The sequence below is a fragment of the Gossypium arboreum genome, chromosome 12 (assembly GCF_025698485.1).
Source record: "Gossypium arboreum isolate Shixiya-1 chromosome 12, ASM2569848v2, whole genome shotgun sequence".
In the NCBI taxonomy this organism is placed as follows: Eukaryota; Viridiplantae; Streptophyta; class Magnoliopsida; order Malvales; family Malvaceae; genus Gossypium; species Gossypium arboreum.
In genome coordinates, this window is record NC_069081.1 from 40,791,379 (window position 1) to 40,811,853 (window position 20,475).

Genomic DNA, 20,475 nt, shown 5'->3' on the forward strand with positions numbered 1-20,475 from the left:
CGATTGCTTATTACTTCATTCAATCGAACCAAAATCTAAGTTTCGATACTCGAAAACTTACCTTGGAGATTATCGAGCGCTTCCAACGGCTATTCAATCACCTTTTCTTTTCCTTTATTGGAGCTAGTTCCCCTTTGCTCTTGAGCTTAATGTTAACAAATAAATTGATTTAATCGTTTTGAATATCAAAAGGGGAATCCAAGGTACTTAGCCCTTATAAGGCCGCACACACTTACATCCACATACTTAAGCTCAATAATTATAACATAGCATCAAGCACTCATATGGCCGATTATACTTAGTCATACTTGCACAAATCAACAATAAATTTCGAGATTTTCACACCATATAAGTACTAGGCCGAATATACATGCAAGTTTCACAAACATTCTTCAACCATTTCTTCTTTAAACAAACATATTTATCATTTACTTCATAACCAAATCATCATGTGCAAACACATATATACATATAGGTGCAAGGTCGAATTTCAAGGTGTTCATAACCATCCAAAACACAAATTTTAACTAACATGCAAGAAACATAAACCATGCTCATGAGCATGCCATGGCCGAATACCTCACACACCATACTCCTTTTAAATTTTTGGTCATGGTTAAACAAAGGACTCAATGCCCTACTCAAGAATACTAAAAGAAATTTCAAGAGTAGTCAATCCATCATTGCATGCATCATCATCAAGCTTCACGTTTAGCATGCAATGGCTTTATCACAATATCAACTTTGACCAAATACCACTTCCATGGCATAACAAGGATTTGAACCATGACTAACATGAACATCAAGTTGGCAACTAAAACATGCATGAATCTCATGACACAACCTCATACATACCTTAATCTTGATGCAAGTTTAGCCAAATCTCCTTCTAGATCTCTTTTAAACAAAGAAAATGAAGCAAAAATCTCTTCTTCCTCTTAGTATTTTCGGCCAAAAGGAGAGAACAAGGATGAACAAAATTTTTTGTTTTCTTTCTTAGTTGCCCTAAGAATGGGGGAATGCTACACTCTCACACACATTTTTTTTGTTTCTCTTCCCACATCTAATTATTAATCATTTCTTTCATGCTCCATTAACAAAACATGTTTCAACATGTTTTCTTTGCCCATAAACCATGTCATGGCCGCCACCACCTATAAAGGGGAATTTGACATGCAAGTCCATTGTTTTGCATGCATGCTTTAATTAGTCATCACACATTTCCTATCGTACTTTCAAAGTTCACTACTAAGTCCTTTCTAGTGGAATTCACCTTTATAACTCTAAATCAATCATCAAAATGTCACACATGAGCACACACATATTATAGGCATCAAAATAAATTTTAAATTATTTTTATGCCTCGGTTTTGTGGTCCCGAAACCACATTCCGACTAGGGTCAATTTTGGGTGTCACAACTCTCCCCACTTAAGAAATTTTCGTCCCCGAAAATCTTACCAGTAAATAGGGTTGGGTATCGCTCTTTCATAGAGTTCTCGGTTTCCCAAGTAGCTTCTTCTATCCCGTGTTTGAGCCATAACACTTTCACTAGCGGAACCCGCTTGTTTCGCAACTCTTTCACTTCACGTGATAGGATACGAATCGGTTCTTCCTCATAACTCATATTGGCTTGAATTTCAACCTCGATGGACTAATCACGTGCGATGGATCGATCTATAGTGTCAAGCATCGAAACATGAAAGACATCGTGAATCTTTTCGAGTTCGGGGCAAAATCAAACGATATGCAATCGGACCGACTCGCTTCGGATATCTCATATGGCCCAATGAACCTCGGGCTCAACTTGCCCTTACTACCGAATCTCGAGTATCTTTTCCAAGGCGAAACCTTGAGAAACACTTTATCCCCACCGATGCTCGATGTCTTTACGCTTCAGATCCGCTGCGACTTCTCGACGGTCGGAGGCTATCTTGAGACTTTCACGGATTACTTTCACTTTCATGCTCAGCATCTCTAATCAAATCCACCCCAAAATTTTGCTTTCACCGAGCTCGGTCCAAAACAATGGTGTACGGCATTTACGACCGCACAAAGCCTCGTAGGGTGCCATCTTAATACTTGATTGAAAGTCGTTGTTGTGTTTAATTCAATCAAAGGCAAATACCGCTCCCATGAACCATCGAACTCGAGGATGCAACATCTCAACATATCCTCAAGTATCCGAATTATCCGCCGGATTGACCATCGGTTTGGGGTGAAAGGCGGTCTGAAATGCAACTTGGTACCCAAAGCTTCTTGCAACTTTTTCCAAAATCGCGAGGTAAATCTCGGATCTCTATCCGACACGATGGAAATAGGCACCCGTGTAATCTCACAACTCGAGAAACGTCTGATTCGGCTAGTTTGTCCATTGAAAATCCGACGACGGGACAAAGTGAGTGACTTAGTCAATCTATCTACCACGACCCAAACCGCATCCTTCTTACTCACGACAATGGCGGTCCGGATACAAAGTCCATTGTGACTCGATCCCATTTCCACTCGGGTATCGTGATCGGTCAAGTAATCCTCAAGGCACTTGATGTTCCGCTTTCACTTGTTGACATATTAAACATCTCAAACAAAGTCGAGATGTCTCGCTTCATACCATACCACCAAAACCGACGTTTCAAATCGTTGTACATCTTCGTACTCCGGGTGGATCGCCATTCGGCTACAATGGGCTTCGCTCAAGATTATCAAAATAAGTTCCGAATTCTTTGGAACACACAGACGACTCCTGAACCTCAAACAATCGTCATCATCGATATGAAACTCCGATTCCTTGTTCAGAACACACTCGGCCCGTTTTGCAACCAACTCATTGTCGACCTTCTAAGCTTCACAAATTTGATGTATCAACAATGGTTTGGCTTTCAATTCAGCTACTAACACGTTGTCGGATCGAACGGACAAGTGCACATTCATCGCTCTAAAGCGAATAATGATTTACGACTCAAGGCATCCGCAACCACATTCGCCTTTCCCGGGTGATAGTCAATGACCAGCTCATAATCCTTTAACAGCTCGAGCCAACGTCTTTGTCGCAGATTTAAGTCTCTTTGAGTCATCAAATATTTGAGACTTTTGTGATCCGAATACACATGGCACTTCTCACCAAATAAGTAATGTCGCCAAATCTTTAAGGCGAATACGATGGCAGCCAATTCGAGATCATGGGTCGGATAATTTTTCTCATATGGCTTTAATTGCCTCGACGCATAGGCCACAACTCGACCTTCTTGCATCAATACACAACCTAACCCAAGTAGGGAGGCGTCACTATAGATGACAAACTCTTTACCAGATTCGGGTTGCACTAGAATTGGGGCTTTAGTCAAATAAGTTTTCAGTTGATCGAAACTTTTCTGACATTTCTCCGACCATTCGAACCTTACGTCCTTTTGGAGTAGCTTCATCATTGGCATGGCTATCGTTGAGAAACCTTTTACAAATCGTCGGTAATAACCGGCCAGCCCCAAAAAGCTCCGAACCTCGATAATACTTCTCGGAGGCTTCCAGTTAAGTATGGCTGAAATTTTGTTCAGGTCGACTCGAATGCCCGATGCAGATATCACATGCCCCAAGAAGCTAACCTCTCTTAACCGTAACTCACACTTCTGAACTTAGCATATAATTGCTTATCCCGTAGAGTTTGCAAAGACTAACCTCGGTGTTCAAAGATGTTCGGTCTCATTTCTTGAATAGACCAAAATGTCATCAATGAACACGACTACGAACCGATCCAAATATGGTCTCAAGATCCGATTCATCAAATCCATAAATACCGTAGGGCATTAGTAAGCCCAAACGGCATCACTAGGAACTCGTAGTGACCATATCTCGCTCAAGGCGTCTTGGGTACGTCCAATCTCGAATTCAAGAATCGATAATAGCCCGATCTCAAATCTATTTTCGAGAACACCGAGGTTCTTCGCTTGATCGAACAAATCGTCGATACGTGGTAACGGATATTTGTTCTTTATCGCCGCTTTATTAAGTCGACGATAGTCGATGCACAACCTCATGGTTCCATCCTTCTTTTTCACAAACAATACTGGCGCACCCCAAGCTGAAAAACTTGGACGAGCAAAACCTCTATCCACCAATTCTTGCAACCGAGCTTTCAACTCCTTTAATTCGTTGGTGCCATACGACACGGAGCTATCGAAATTGGAGTGGTACCAGTACCAATTCGATGCCAAACTCTATTTCCCGAACAGGTGGTAAACCCGGCAATTCTTCAGGGAAAACATCCGGGTATTCACAAACCACTGGCACAGATTTGGGTTTTTTTTCTAACTCCTTGTCATCGAGCACATACGCAAGGTACGCTTCGCACCCTTTTCTTACATAGTTCTGGGCCAACATTGCTGAAATTACAGCTGGCAACCCCTTTAAGTCCGTAGACTCAACCCGAATTATCTCGTTATTCGTGCACCTCAGATCGATAGTCTTGCTTTTTCAATTTACAATCACATCGTGCATGGTCAACCAATCCAAACCAAGAATAACGTCAATTCGCCGAACGGCAAAAGTATCAAGTCCGCGGAAAACAAGAACCTCGAAATACTAGGGACTTTTCTTACACACTTTGTTGACAAGCACGTAATGACCCAAGGGTTTGACACCAATTACAAACTCGAGAGACTCAATAGGCAAAGTCTTCTTTGGATGCTAAGGTTTCGCATATATAAGAATGAGTAGAACCAGGGTCAATCAAAGCAATCACATTAGTATCGAAAAGAGTGAAAGTACCGTAATGACATCCGGTGAGGCAACATCCTCGCGCTGCAGATGGCATAAGTCCTAGCAGAGCACGAGCTTGGTCTTGTTGTAGCATCTCTCGACCCTCTCGACCGCCACTAGCGTTCGTATTTTGGATGGCCTACTTGAGAAAGTGGTAGCACCTGTGTTTCCACTCGACTTACATTTTGTTCAAGCAACCTCGGGCAATCCTTGATAAAGTGGTCACTGATCCACACTTATAGCAGAGCGATCACGGAACCCTCACTCCCGAATGCCATTTACCACAATGTCGACACTCCATTCGGTTTCGACGATCATTCCCAACACCGAGACCGAAGTGCCTCAGATACCATTGTGGGGTCGATCACGATCTCGTCTAAAAGGCCAAGCGCCTCTAGACCGGCTCACATCTTCTCGAAATCTCTTCGATGCTGTTGAAGAGACTTTCCGAGGACCTTTTCGAAATTCTCCAGTTCCCACATCAACTTTTGATTCTCCTTTCTAAGCTCTTGACTTTACAAGCTCGCTCAACAAGTACTACGAACTCTCGATTTCGAGAATGCCAACAAACATCCTTATATCATCATTCAGCCCATCCTCGAGCGTTTACATAATAGCTTCGGACGAAACACATTCCCGAGCGTATCTCATCGAGTCTAACAAATTTTCGCTCGTAGTCAGTAACGGACATAGAGCCTTGCTTAAGATCAAGAAATTCCTTTCGTTTTTGGTCGATGAATCTCGATCGATATACTTCTTTCGGAACTCGGTTTGGAAAAACTCCTAAGTTACTTGCTCCCTAGGCACAACCGAAGTCAGAGTACTCCACCAATAGTAGGTGAAATTGCGTAGTAAGGAGATAGTACACTTTAAGCACTCATCGGGTGTACAAGATAGCTCATCGAGCACCCGGATAGTGTTGTCCAACCAAAATTCAGCTTGCTCGGCATCGTCGTCATCCGTAGCTTTAAATTCAGTGGCCCCATGTTTTCGAATCCTGTCGACTGGGGGCTTACTTGACCTTATTTGGTCAGTTACCGGAGGTATTGTAGGTGCGGGGGTTGCGTTTGTCGGGAATGGAGGTTGTGGAACAGCCGTGTTAGTTCGAATGTATTGGTTAAACCAATCATTCATCACACTATAAAAGGCTTGCCTAGCCTCATCATTCGGATTGCTGGCCATAGGTTGAGAGTCCGCGGTGCTGTCCCTTGCGCGGAGCAGCGCCACACTCTCCACATCATCAGCTATTGCTCGGTTGGGATCGAGATCCATTGCTATAAACAAACACAAAGTCAAATTGTCAGAAATCACCACACTATCAATTCATCATTTAATGGCATGTATAGCTAGACCCCAAACATATCACGGTAGTCCTAGAATCGACTAAACCGTAGCTCTGATACCAATAAAATTATAACACCCCGAACCTGAGACCATCGCCGGTGTCGGACGCGAGGGGTTAACGAGCTAAATCCTCTTAAAGCACCGACCAATTTGGCATTTCCAGACAGGCTGGAAAACTGTGTCACTGTCGCCATAAAAATCATATCTCGAGTTTCAAAACTCGGAAACTGGTTCCGTAAATTTTCCCTGAATTTAGACTCATATATCCTTCCATGAATTTATTTCTAGGATTTTTGGTCAGCCCAATTGGTACATTTTATTAGTTAAATTCACCCATATTACAGGGATCGACTGCTCTGACCTTTGCGCGTTACAAATTGAATATCTCTCTGTACAGGGCTTTAATACTGGTACCGTTTGTTTCTAATGAAACTAGACTCAAAATGGAATCTTCACATATAAGGCATGACTTCTAATTCTTTCTGGATGATTTATAGTAAATTTTTAAAGTCGCGACAGGGGACCCAGAAACCGTTCTGGCCCTGTCTCACAATAACTTTAATAACTCTTAACATGTAACTTCTATGACCGTTTCGTTTCTTCCATATGAAAGTAGACTCATCAAGGTTCAATTACATAACTTATTCACTATTTAATACCATTCCTACAAATTTTGTGATTTTCAAAACCACACCACTGCTGCTGCCAGCATCTGTTTTCAAGGTAACCTTTACTAATTTCATGATTTCCACGATTCAATTGGCCCTTATTGCATACATAGCACAAAGTGTGATCATGATTAACCATTCCAATGGCTAATCTTTTCAAAACAATTCCATACCCCATAATGATCATCATACAAACGATTATAGAATCATACTAAAACGTATATAAGCCATTTTCGCATGGCTATCCAAGCTTACACAAACCGAAAGGTACATGACTTCAACAATAGGGTAGTCCTATACATGCCATTTCAAAGTTCAACCAAAATTATACCAAAATGGAGGCTTTGATAGTGTAGATGACTTCGACTTTAATGATCCCGAATCCGATCGCTAACGAGCAAAATCTATAAAACAGAGAAACAAAGGAACGGAGTAAGCAATTTATGCTTAGTAAGTTTGAGCCATAATTTACACACAACCAAAGTATAGCATTCAAGTAGCTAAACAATAATTCATATGCACAATTTCTCAATGACATGCTTACTACACAATCCCAACTCTTATATTCATACACAAATAACGGCTTAGTTAAGGCCGATAACTCGTTTATCATTGGAGCAAATATTCATACGCACTTACTCCTAGTGTGCAAAGCACACACAACACATACCTTGTTGTTGGGAATTTCACAAGTGCATTAACTGAAAATTTTCCAGCAAGCTTATAATTTTCAAATCATATACCTTCGGAGTTTAACCGGATATAGCTACTCGTTCAAACGCCTTCGGGACATAGCCCGGTTATGGTAACCCGCACAAAGGCCTTCGGGACTTAACCCGGATATCACAATTTGCACAATTGCCTTCGGGCTTAGCCCGGATATCATAACTCGCACAATTGCCTTTAGGCTTAGCCCGGATATCACAATTTGCACAATTCACTTAGCAAAAATATCATTTCGGCTCAATGGCCACATACAAAGGCACAAATTCGATTGCTTATTACTTCATTCAATCGAACCAAAATCTAAGTTTCGATACTTGAAAACTTACCTTGGAGATTATCGAGCGCTTCCAACGGCTATTCAATCACCTTTTCTTTTCCTTTATTGGAGCTAGTTCCCCTTTGCTCTTGAGCTTAATGTTAACAAATAAATTGATTTAATCGTTTGAATATCAAAAGGGAATCCAAGGTACTTAGCCCTTATAAGGCCGCACACACTTACATCCACATACTTAAGCTCAATAATTATAACATAGCATCAAGCACTCATATGGCCGATTATACTTAGTCATACTTGCACAAATTAATAATAAATTTTGAGATTTTCACACCATATAAGTACTAGGCCGAATATACATGCAAGTTTCACAAACATTCTTCAACCATTTCTTCTTTAAACAAACATATTTATCATTTACTTCATAACCAAATCATCATGTGCAAACACATATATACATATAGGTGCAAGGTCAATTTCAAGGTGTTCATAACCATCCAAAACACAAATTTTAACTAACATGCAAGAAACATAAACCATGCTCATGAGCATGCCATGGCGAATACCTCACACACCATACTCCTTTTAAATTTTTGGTCATGGTTAAACAAAGGACTCAATGCCCTACTCAAGAATACTAAAAGAAATTTCAAGAGTAGTCAATCCATCATTGCATGCATCATCATCAAGCTTCACATTTAGCATGCAATGGCTTTATCACAATATCAACTTTGACCAAATACCACTTCCATGGCATAACAAGGATTTGAACCATGGCTAACATGAACATCAAGTTGGCAACTAAAACATGCATGAATCTCATGACACAACCTCATACATACCTTAATCTTGATGCAAGTTTAGCCAAATCTCCTTCTAGATCTCTTCTAAACAAAGAAAATGAAGCAAAATCTCTTCTTCCTCTTAGTATTTTCGGCCAAAAGGAGAGAACAAGGATGAACAAAATTTTTTTGTTTTCTTTCTTAGTTGCCCCAAGCAATGGGGGAATGCTACACTCTCACACACATTTTTTTTGTTTCTCTTCCCACATCTAATTATTAATCATTTCTTTCATGCTCCATTAACAAAACATGTTTCAACATGTTTTCTTTGCCCATAAACCATGTCATGGCCGGCCACCACCTATAAAGGGGAATTTGACATGCAAGTCCATTGTTTTGCATGCATGCTTTAATTAGTCATCACACATTTCCTATCGTACTTTCAAAGTTCACTACTAAGTCCTTTCTAGTGGAATTCACCTTTATAACACTAAATCAATCATCAAAAATGTCACACATGAGCACACACATATTATAGGCATCAAAATAAATTTTAAATTATTTTTATGCCTCAGTTTTGTGGTCCCGAAACCACATTCCGACTAGGGTCAATTTTGGGTTGTCACAATTTCTATCTCAGATTTTGTGGTCACGAAACCGCTATTCCGACTAGGCCCAAAATCAGGATATTATAAGTTTTATGTCTGTTGAATCATTGGAATTCTTATGGATGCTCAAGTAGTACACTCAAGGTGTACAGTTCCATAATCCAACATACATTTGAGCCGCATATCGTATAACAGGATTACAAGTCCAGGCTAAATCCTTCAAATAACGTATGCTCAGAAGAGCTCAATTAGGATTACTAGTCTAGGCTAAACCCTAATCGTAACGCACACTCGAGAGGTATTATGTAAGGATTACCTATCTGGGCTAAATCCTTTCTATAACAAGATCAATGGGATTACTCGTCCAAGCTAAATCCCATCCGCAATAAATGCAGGACCTTATCCGTTTCGAGAAAGCGCATATAATCATAGGAATCCAATATTCAATCGGGACTTAACCCGTTTTTCACCATTTCAACCATGTATTATATTTTTTGATATAGCATTCAAATAATGTACAGTAATATAATTCACATTCCATGCAAACACAACATTCAATTTAACATATTTACATGCTCGGTTAAGTTACACAAACTTACCTCGAGACTTGTTCGCATTAGAAATCTACTAATTCGAAACTTTTTCTTTTCCTCGATCTAACCTTGAATTAGTGTTGTTCGGATCTATATAAATGAATTTAACCATCAATTTCATACATTTCATTTTTTAAATGGACTAAATTTACGTCCTAGGCAAAATAACAATGTGACATCCCTAATTTAACCCTAGTCGGGAAGTGGTTTCGGGACCACAAAACTGGGTCACAAAAACATTTAAGTACCTTATTCCATGCCAAATATATGTGAAAATGCATGTGTGAATTTTTAATTCTTTGATTTAGTTAAATTGAACGTGAATTGAAAGAAAAAGGACTCATGTGAAAGGATTTAAATATATGTGGCTAATTTTAAGAGGTTAGTAAAAGAATGAAGTAAAATAGATGGAGTTGCATGTCAAATAGTCCATTTCCTAAGGATAGTGGCGGCCATGACAAGATTATGGGCAAAGGAACATGTTTCCAACATGTTAGGTTAGTGGTGTATGTAGGAAGCCATAAAATAAAAGCTAGCATTAAAGAATTGAAAAAAAAATGATGAGCACGGATGCCCCCCCCATTTGCCGTGAATTGAACAAGAAAAAAAAAAAGTGCTCATCCTTTCTCAAATTTTTGTATTGCCGTGAGTGAGGGAGAGGGGGGGTTTGGAGAAGCTTGGCCATACTTGCAACTAGATTGAGGTATGTTTGATGTCATTCCTTAAGATTCATGCATGTTTTATTTGTTAGTTTGAAACCTACCTAGCCCATGGCTTAGATTTCTTTGCTATTTGATGGAGATGAAGTTCGGCCATGGAGGTTGTCTTTCTTGGTTGGTATTTTAATGTTGTTGTGACGAAGCATGAAGAGAAGTGAGATGAATGTTTAATAAAAGGAGATTTTTGTGCCATTGAGTTCTTCTTGTTATATGTGTATGTGCATGAGTATTCGCCATGCTATAGAATCCATGTTGCAAAATAATTAATGCTTAATGTGATATATAATAGTACTTGTGAATGAGCTTGAGAGTATCTAAATTATTAGTTGGAGGTGCCGAATGTGGTCTTGGATGAATTTTAAAGAACAAAGAAATTTTGGGTGACTATAGGTCAAGGACATTCGACCAAAGGCTTGTGTGCTAGCAAAGTCGGCCTAGATGGGGTAAATGTTAAGTGTTAAATGTTCATGAGATAAAATTTTGTGATTTGATGAATTAATGATGATAGTATAGTTGATGTCACATATAAATATGTGGCAAGACGGTTAAACTAGTTAATTTATTGATTAAGCTCAAGAAGCTAGAGGTGGAGAATCAAGCAAAGGCAAAGGAAAGAACATCGAGTAGCCGAGTTGGAACCATTTTACCCAATACAAGGTAAGTCATTAAGCATATATTTGATATTGCTTAAATGATTGTAATATCTATGCAATTGTGTTTATTGAGATGAAATATGTACAAATGTATGTGTATGAAAAGATGATATTGTTGAACGTAAAAGAGATAGTGAAATGTGTAGGAAGTTTGCTTCGGCACTAAGTGTGCGAGAAATAGATGTGTACGGTGACGAGATTGGCAATGAGTGTGCGAGCTTGTAATGTATGGCACTAAGTGTGCGAGTTTGGACTATATGGCACTATGTGTGCGGGCTTGAATCACATGGCACTAAGTGTGCGTGATTGAGTATTAAGCACTATGTGTGCGAACTCTACACATATCTCCGATTGAATATTTATATGGAGGTGTGACTTTATCGAGATAAGTATGGACAGCGGAAAGAGTAAGTACCTTGAGTTCATGGCTAATAGATGCTATGTTCATGCTCGGGGTGGAGTTGGTAAGATTTAAATCTATGTGATGATTTCAATTGCATTCCCGTAAATAAGGTATCGTGGAATAGATGAAAGTTCATTTGATTGCATGATTGTTGCGGAAATGAACTGATGTATGGAAATTGCTTCAAATATCCTATTGAATAGTATATGAAATGTAAATGTATGACTTGGTATGAGATTGATCCGAAAGGTCTAAGGAACTATGGTATAGTTCGGTATGGCTGGAACACTTGGCCTTGTTTCATTATTTCATTTTATGATAATTTTATTAATGGATGGTTGTGGAATGCTTATGACTTACTGAGTTATAAACTCACTCGGTGTTTTCTTGTCACTTATTTTAGGTTTCTTGGACTCATCTCCTTTTGGGTGCTCGGAACCGTCAACGAAGTCATCACACCGTGAGCAATTTTGGTATTGTCTTCTTAGTCAACTTAGGAGAACATTTGGCATGTATGGGCTATTTTGTTTTGTTAAATTTTGGGTTGTAAACTTTAAGCCATGTGAAAATGGCCTATGTGGTCGTTTGAGTGGGATGCTAGAACCTATAGCCACGAGTCTTAGAAACCTTAATTTTGATAAGGTGGCCATAATTTGTGTCATGTATGATGGATGATTAGTAAGGCTAAGGAAGGATTCATGAAATTGGCATAGTTCATCGCGAAGAATCGCTATGACAGCAGTAGTGATATGAGATCGAAAAATCACTAAAAATAATAGAAGTGGAATTAATTGCTAAAAAATTATGTACTTTAATCTTGATGGGTCTATTTTCGTATGGATGAAATGAAACGACCATATGAGCTGTATTTTAAGAGATATTCAAGATTTCGTGAGACAGGGCCAGAACGGTTTCTGGATTCTATGTTTCGACTTCGAAAATTTACCATAAATTATCCAGAAACAATTAGAAGTCATTCCTTATATGCATAGATTCCCTTTGAGTCTAGTTTCATTAGAAACAAACGGTATGAGCATTGGAGCTCTGTACGAGATGATATCCAGGTCGTAATGCGCAAAGGTCAGTGTAGTCGAACCCCAAACAGGGTGACTTTAACTAATAAACTGTACCAATTGGACCAACCAAAAATTTTAGAAATAAATCCACAGATGGATATATGAGTCTAAATTCGGGAAACATTTACGGAACTGGTTTTCAAGTTCTGGAACTCGAGATATGATTTTTAAGATGATAGGGACGCAGTTTGCCAGCTGGACTGGAAATGTGAAAAATAGTCTGTGTGACACATGAGAGTTGGTCCGAGAACCCTCGTGTCCGACTCCATGACGGTTCGGGAACGGGTGTTACAATTTTATTGGTATCGAGCTATGGTTTAGTCGGTTCTAAGACTACCGTAAGCGTGTGAGTCTAGCTATACATGCCAATGTGTTAGTGCTTAAAATGTGATGACTTCGACGGTTGAAAATTTTGTTTTGATTAGCAAATGGAACCCGGTAGAAAGACCCTTGGCGGATGACGTTGAAAGTGTAGCGGCTACTCTGCGCAAGGGACACCGCTGTTGAGCCTCGGTCATCCGCGAATAATCAAGATGAAGGCGAAACAAGCCTTCTTCACCATGATGAATGAGTGGGTCGCGAATATGCCCGAACCAATCCTACTGTCCAACCATTCCCAAATTTAAATAATCCACCCCAAGAGCCCGTAATGCCATCGATTGTTGATCCCGTGAGGCTGAGTAAACCACCGTGGACTTGATTAGGAAGCGTAATGAGGAGTTTAAGGCCATAGTTACTTGATGATGATGCCGAAAGGGCCGAGTTCGCTTGATAACACCATTAGAGTGTTTGATGAACTGTCATGCACACCGATGAATGTCTTAAGTGTGCTATATCCTTGTTGCGAGGCTCACCTACTATTGGTGGAGGACCTTAATTTCCATAGTCCCAAAGGAACAAGTTACATGGGATTTCTTCCAAACGAATTTCAAAGAAATACATTAGTCAACGGTTCATCGATCAAAAGCGTAAGGAATTCTTGGAGCTCAAGCAAGGTCGTATGACAGATCGAATACTGAACATGAGTTCGTAAGACTTAGTCGGTATGCTCTGGAGTGTGTGGCTGATGAGGTTGCTATGTGCAAAAGATTTGAAGAGGATTGAATGAAGAGTTAAAGCTCTTGGTGGGTATTTTGGAGATAAAAGAATTTGTAACACTAGTTGAACGAGCTCGCAAGGCGGAAGAGCTCGGAAGGAGAAGAGGAATGCTGAATTTGAAGTTAGAGATTATCGTAAAAGATCGACGGCAAGGCTCCATTTTCTACTGTAAAGAAGTTCGGAGAGGACACAAATAAGTCGAGGCGATCGCAGGATTTCCATTAGAGCACGACCATCGATGGATTCACGAGCTACTTCGGTAGCTAGTGTGGGCAATAATCGTCAAGAAAAGCCCGAATGCCCCCAATGTGGAAGACGACACATAGGTGAATGTTGGGGTAAGTCTGTTAATAGGGCCTGTTATGGATGCGGTTCGAAGGACCACTTCATTAGAGATTGCACGGAGCTAGATGAGAAGAATAAGATGCAAGGTGGAAGATCTAGTGGGACGACGGCTAGAGGTAGACCCCCGAGGATTTCAGGAGGTAGGGGTGGTAATCAGAGAGGGGTCTCTGATACGGTTGTTCGATCCGAGACTCGTGCTCCTACTAGAGCATATGCTATCCGCGCACGAGAGGAGGCATCCTCCCCTGACGTTATCACTGGTACTTTCATTCTCTTTGATACTAGTGTGATTGCATTGATTGACCACGGCTCTACTCATTCATATGTATGTGAAACCTTAGCATCCAAGAAGACTCTCACCGTTGAGTCTCTCGAGTTCGTAATTCGAGTGTCAAACCCTTTGGGTCAATACGTACTCGTTGATAAAGTGTGCAAGAGATGCCCCTAATAATTCGAGAATCTGCTTTCCTACCGATCCGATACTTCTACCATTTGATGAATTCGATGTTATTCTTGGTATGGATTGGTGACCGTGCATGATGCGTTGGTGGATCGCAAAAGGAAAACCATTGATTTGAGGAGTGCAAATAATGAGGTAGTCCGAGTCGAGTCTACTAATTTAAGAGGAGTGCCCGATAATATCTTCTATGACCGCTCGGAGATGTGAAAAAGGGGTGTGAAACATACCTTGCGTATGTGTTTGAGAGTAAAGAGATGGAAAGGAAACTCGAATCGGTACCATGGTTTGTGAGTATTCGATGTTTTTCCCGAGGAGTTACTAGGATTGCCACCGGTTCGAGAAGTGGAATTCGCATCAAGTGGTACCGTACTACGCCGATCTCAATAGCCCGTATCGTATGGCATTAACGAAATTAAAGGGATTGAAGGTTCAATTGCAAGAATTGACGGATAGAGGTTTCGCTCGACCGAGTTTTTCTCCATGGGGAGCACCAGTATTGTTTATGAAGAAGAAGGATGGAACTATGAGATTGTGCATCGACTATCGTCAGTTGAATAAAGTGACGATAAAGAATAAATATCCGTTGCCACGAATTGACGATTTGTTTGATCAATTAAAGGGAGCCTCAGTGTTTTCAAAGATAGATTTTAGGTCGGGGTACTATCAGTTGAGGGTCCGAGAATCGGACATACCCAAAACTGCTTTTAGAACGAGGTACGGCCACTATGAATTCTTAGTGATGCCGTTTGGGCTCACTAATGCCCCTGCGGTATTTATGGATTTAATGAATAGAATTTTCAGGCCATACTTGGATCGGTTCATAGTTGTATTTATCGATGACATTTTGGTCTATTCGAGAGATGAAACTGAACACGTTGAACACCTGAGGCTAGTGTTGCAAATTTTACGAGATAAGCAGTTATACGCAAAGTTCAGTAAATGTGAATTTTGGTTGAGAGAGGTTAGCTTTTTGGGGCACGTGGTGTCCGTGACGGGTGTCGTGGTGGACTGAACAAAATTTCAGCCATAGTCGATTGGAAACCTCCAAGGAATGTTACCGAAGTTAGGAGCTTTTGGGGCTTGCGGATACTATCGACGATTTGTGAAAGGTTTTTCGATGATAGCTGCACCGATGACGAAACTACTCCAAAAGATGTTAAGTTCGAGTGGTCGAACATTTGTCAAGAAAGTTTCGATCGACTAAAAACTGCTTAACCGAGGCCCCAAAGACTAGTACAATTTGAGTCCGGTAAAGAGTTTGTCATATCTGAGGACGCATCCTTGTTTGGGTTAGGTTGTGTGTTGATGCAAGAAGGTCGAGTTGTGGCTTACGTGTCGAGACAACTAAAGCCGCATGAGAGAAACTATCCGACCCATGACCTTGAACTAGCGACCATAGTGTTCGCCTTGAAAATATGGCGGCATTACTTGTTTGGAGAAAGGTGTCATATTTATTCGGACCACAAAAGTCTTAAATATTTGATGACTCAAAGAGATTTAAACTGCGACAAAGACGTTGGCTTGAGTTATTGAAAGACTATGAACTCATCATTGATTATCACCGGAAAGGCCAACATGGTGGCCGATGCTTTAAGTCGCAAGGCCTTTGCTTGCTTTGAGAACGATGGATGCTCACCTATCCGTTTCACCCGATGAGGTGCTAGTAGTCGAATTAGAGGCCAAACCGTTATTGATTCATCAAATACTTGAATCTCAGAAGGTCGACGCTGAATTGGTCGCTAAACGAGTCGAATGTGTTTCGAATGAGGAATCGAAATTTTAGATTGACGATAATGATTGCTTGACGTTCAAGGGTCGATTATGTATTCCGAGGGATTCAGAACTTGTTTCGAAGATTCTGGATGAGGCTCACAGTAGTCGAATGTCAGTCCACCCGGGTAGTACTAAAATGTACAATGACCTGAAACGCCAATTTTGGTGGCCTGGTATGAAACGAGACACTTCTAAATTTGTTTCAAGGTGTCTGATATGTCAACAAGTGAAAGCGGAACATCAAGTGCCATCGGGATTACTTCAGCCAATCATGATACCTGAATGAAAATGGGATCGAGTGACAATGGATTTTGTATCTGGGTTACCAGTGTCGGCAGGTAAGAAAGATGCGATTTGGGTTGTTGTGGATAGACTGACTAAGTCGGCTCACTTTATCCCCGTGCGCACGGATTTTTCGATCGATAAGTTGGCAGAGTTATACATCTCCCAAATTGTTCGATTGCATGGGGTACCTACTTCTATCGTGTCGGATAGAGACCCAAGATTTACGTCGCGATTTTGGAAGAAATTGCAAGAGGCTTTGGGTACCAAGCTGCATTTTAGCACTGCTTTTCATCCCCAAACCGATGGTCAATCCGAACGGATAATTCAAATACTCGAGGATATGTTGAGATGTTGCATCCTTGAGTTTAGTGGTTCATGGGAATGGTATTTACCTTTGATTGAATTCGCTTACAATAACAGTTTTCAATCAAGTATTAAGATGGCGCCTTACGAGGCTTTATACGGTCGTAAATGCCGTACCCCATTATTCTCGGTGAACTTAGTGAAGGTAAAATCTTGAGGTTGATTTGATTAAGGATGCCGAGCGAAAGTTCGAGTAATTCGTGAAAGTTTGAAAGTCGCCGGATCGCCAAAAGTGGTATGCGGATTTGAGAAGAAAAGACATTGAATATCAGGTTGGGGACAAGGTATTTCTGAAAGTTTCACCCTAGAAGAAGGTGCTTAGATTTGGTCGTAAGGGCAAATTGAGTCCGAGGTTCATCGGTCCGTATGAAGTATCCGAACGAGTTGGGCCAGTAGCGTACCGATTAATTTTACCCCCTGAGCTTGAAAGGATTCACAACGTTTTCCATGTCTCGATGCTTCGACGATATAGGTCTGACCCGACACACGTAATCACTCCATCTGAGGTCGAGGTTCAGCCTAATTTGAGTTATGAAGAAGAGCCGGTTCGCATTCGATGCGCCAAGTAAAAGAGTTGCAATAAGAAAATCCCATTGGTGAAGGTGTTGTGGCATAAACACGGAATTGAAGAAGCCACTTGGGAACTTGAGGACTCTATGAAAGAGCGATACCGAGCCTATTTACGGTAAGATTTTAGGGACGAAAATTTCTTAAGTGGGGAGAGTTGTGAAATCCCTAATTTAACCTTAGTCGGAAGTGGTTTGGGACCACAAAACTGGGTCACAAAACATTTAAATACCTTATTCCATGCCAAATATATGTGAAAATGTATGTGTGAATTTTTAATTCTTTGTTTTAGTTAAATTGAACGTGAATTGAAAGAAAAAGGACTCATGTGAAAGGATTTAAATATATGTGGCTAATTTTAAGAGGTTAGTAAAAGAATGAAGTAAAATAGATGGAGTTGCATGTCAAATAGTCCATTTCCTAAGGATAGTGGCGGCCATGACAAGATTATGGGCAAAGGAACATGTTTCCAACATGTTAGGTTAGTGGTGTATGTAGGAAGCCATAAAATAAAAGCTAGCATTAAAGAATTGAAAAAAAATGATGAGCATGGATGCCCCCATTTGCCCTGAATTGAACAAGAAAAACAAAAAAAAAAGTGCTCATCCTTTCTCAAATTTTTGTATTGCCGTGAGTGAGGGAGAGGGGGGGTTTGGAGAAGCTTGGCCATACTTGCAACTAGATTGAGGTATGTTTGATGTCATTCCTTAAGATTCATGCATGTTTTAGTTGTTAGTTTGAAACCTACCTAGCCCATGGCTTAGATTTCTTTGCTATTTGATGGAAATGAAGTTCGCCATGGAGGTTGTCTTTCTTGGTTGGTATTTTAATGTTGTTGTGACGAAGCATGAAGAGAAGTGAGATGAATGTTTAATAAAAGGAGATTTTTGTGCCATTGAGTTCTTCTTGTTATATGTGTATGTGCATGAGTATTCGCCATGCTATAGAATCCATGTTGCAAAATAATTAATGCTTAATGTGATATATAATAGTACTTGTGAATGAGCTTGAGAGTATCTAAATTATTAGTTGGAGGTGCCGAATGTGGTCTTGGATGAATTTTAAAGAACAAAGAAATTTTGGGTGACTATAGGTCAAGGACATTCTACCAAAGGCTTGTGTGCTAGCAAAGTCGGCCTAGATGGGGTAAATGTTAAGTGTTAAATGTTCATGAGATAAAATTTTGTGATTTGATGAATTAATGATGATAGTATAGTTGATGTCATGTATAAATATGTGGCAAGACGGTTAAACTAGTTAATTTATTAATTAAGCTCAAGAAGCTAGAGGTGGAGAATCAAGCAAAGGCAAAGGAAAGAACATCGAGTAGCCGAGTTGGAACCATTTTACCCAATACAAGGTAAGTCATTAAGCATATATTTGATATTGCTTAAATGATTGTAATATCTATGCAATTGTGTTTATTGAGATGAAATATGAACAAATGTATGTGTATGAAAAGATGATATTGTTGAACGTAAAAGAGATAGTGAAATGTGTAGGAAGTTTGCTTCGGCACTAAGTGTGCGAGAAATAGATGTGTACGGTGACGAGATTGGCACTGAGTGTGCGAGCTTGTAATGTATGGCACTAAGTGTGCAAGTTTGGACTATATGGCACTATGTGTGCGGGCTTGAATCACATGGCACTAAGTGTGCGTGATTGAGTATTAAGCACTATGTGTGCGAACTCTACACATATCTCCGATTGAATATTTATATGGAGGTGTGACTTTATCGAGATGAGTATGGACAGCGGAAAGAGTAAGTACCTTGAGTTCATGGCTAATAGATGCTATGTTCATGCTCGGGTGGAGTTGGTAAGATTTAAATCTATGTGATGATTTCAATTGCATTCCCGTAAATAAGGTATCGTGGAATAGATGAAAGTTCATTTGATTGCATGATTGTTGCGGAAATGAAATGATGTATGGAAATTGCTTCAAATATCCTATTGAATAGTATATGAAATGTAAATGTATGACTTGGTATGAGATTGATCCGAAGGTCTAAGGAACTATGGTATAGTTCGGTATGGTGGAACACTTGGCCTTGTTTCATTATTTCATTTTATGATAATTTTATTAATGGATGGTTGTGGAATGCTTATGACTTCTCGAGTTATAAACTCACTCGGTGTTTTCTTGTCACTTATTTTAGGTTTCTTGGACTCATCTCCTTTTGGGTGCTCGGAACCGTCAACTAAGTCATCACACCGTGAGCAATTTTTGGTATTGTCTTCTTAGTCAACTTAGGAGAACATTTGGCATGTATGGGCTATTTTGTTTTGTTAAATTTTGGGTTGTAAACTTTAAGCCATGTGAAAATGGCCTATGTGGTCGTTTGAGTGGGATGCTAGAACCTATAGCCACGAGTCTTAGAAACCTTAATTTTGATAAGGTGGCCATAATTTGTGTCATGTATGATGGATGATTAGTAAGGCTAAGGAAGGATTCATGAAATTGGCATAGTCTCTGCGAAAGAATTGCGGACAGCAGTAGTGATATGAGATCGAAAAATCACTAAAAATAATAGAAGTGGAATTAATTGCTAAAAAAATTATGTACTTTAATCTTGATGGGTCTATTTTCGTATGGATGAAATGAAACGACCATATGAGCTGTATTTTAAGAGATATTCAAGATTTCGTGAGACAGGGCCAGAACGGTTTCTGGATTCTATGTTTCGACTTCGAAAATTTACCATAAATTATCCAGAAACAATTAGAAGTCATTCCTTATATGCATAGATTCCTCTTTGAGTCTAGTTTCATTAGAAACAAACGGTATGAGCATTGGAGCTCTGTACGAGATGATATCCAGGTCGTAATGCGCAAAGGTCAGTGTAGTCGAACCCCGAAACAGGGGTGACTTTAACTAATAAACTGTACCAATTGGACCAACCAAAAATTTTAGAAATAAATCCACAGATGGATATATGAGTCTAAATTCGGGAAACATTTACGGAACTGGTTTTCAAGTTCTGGAAC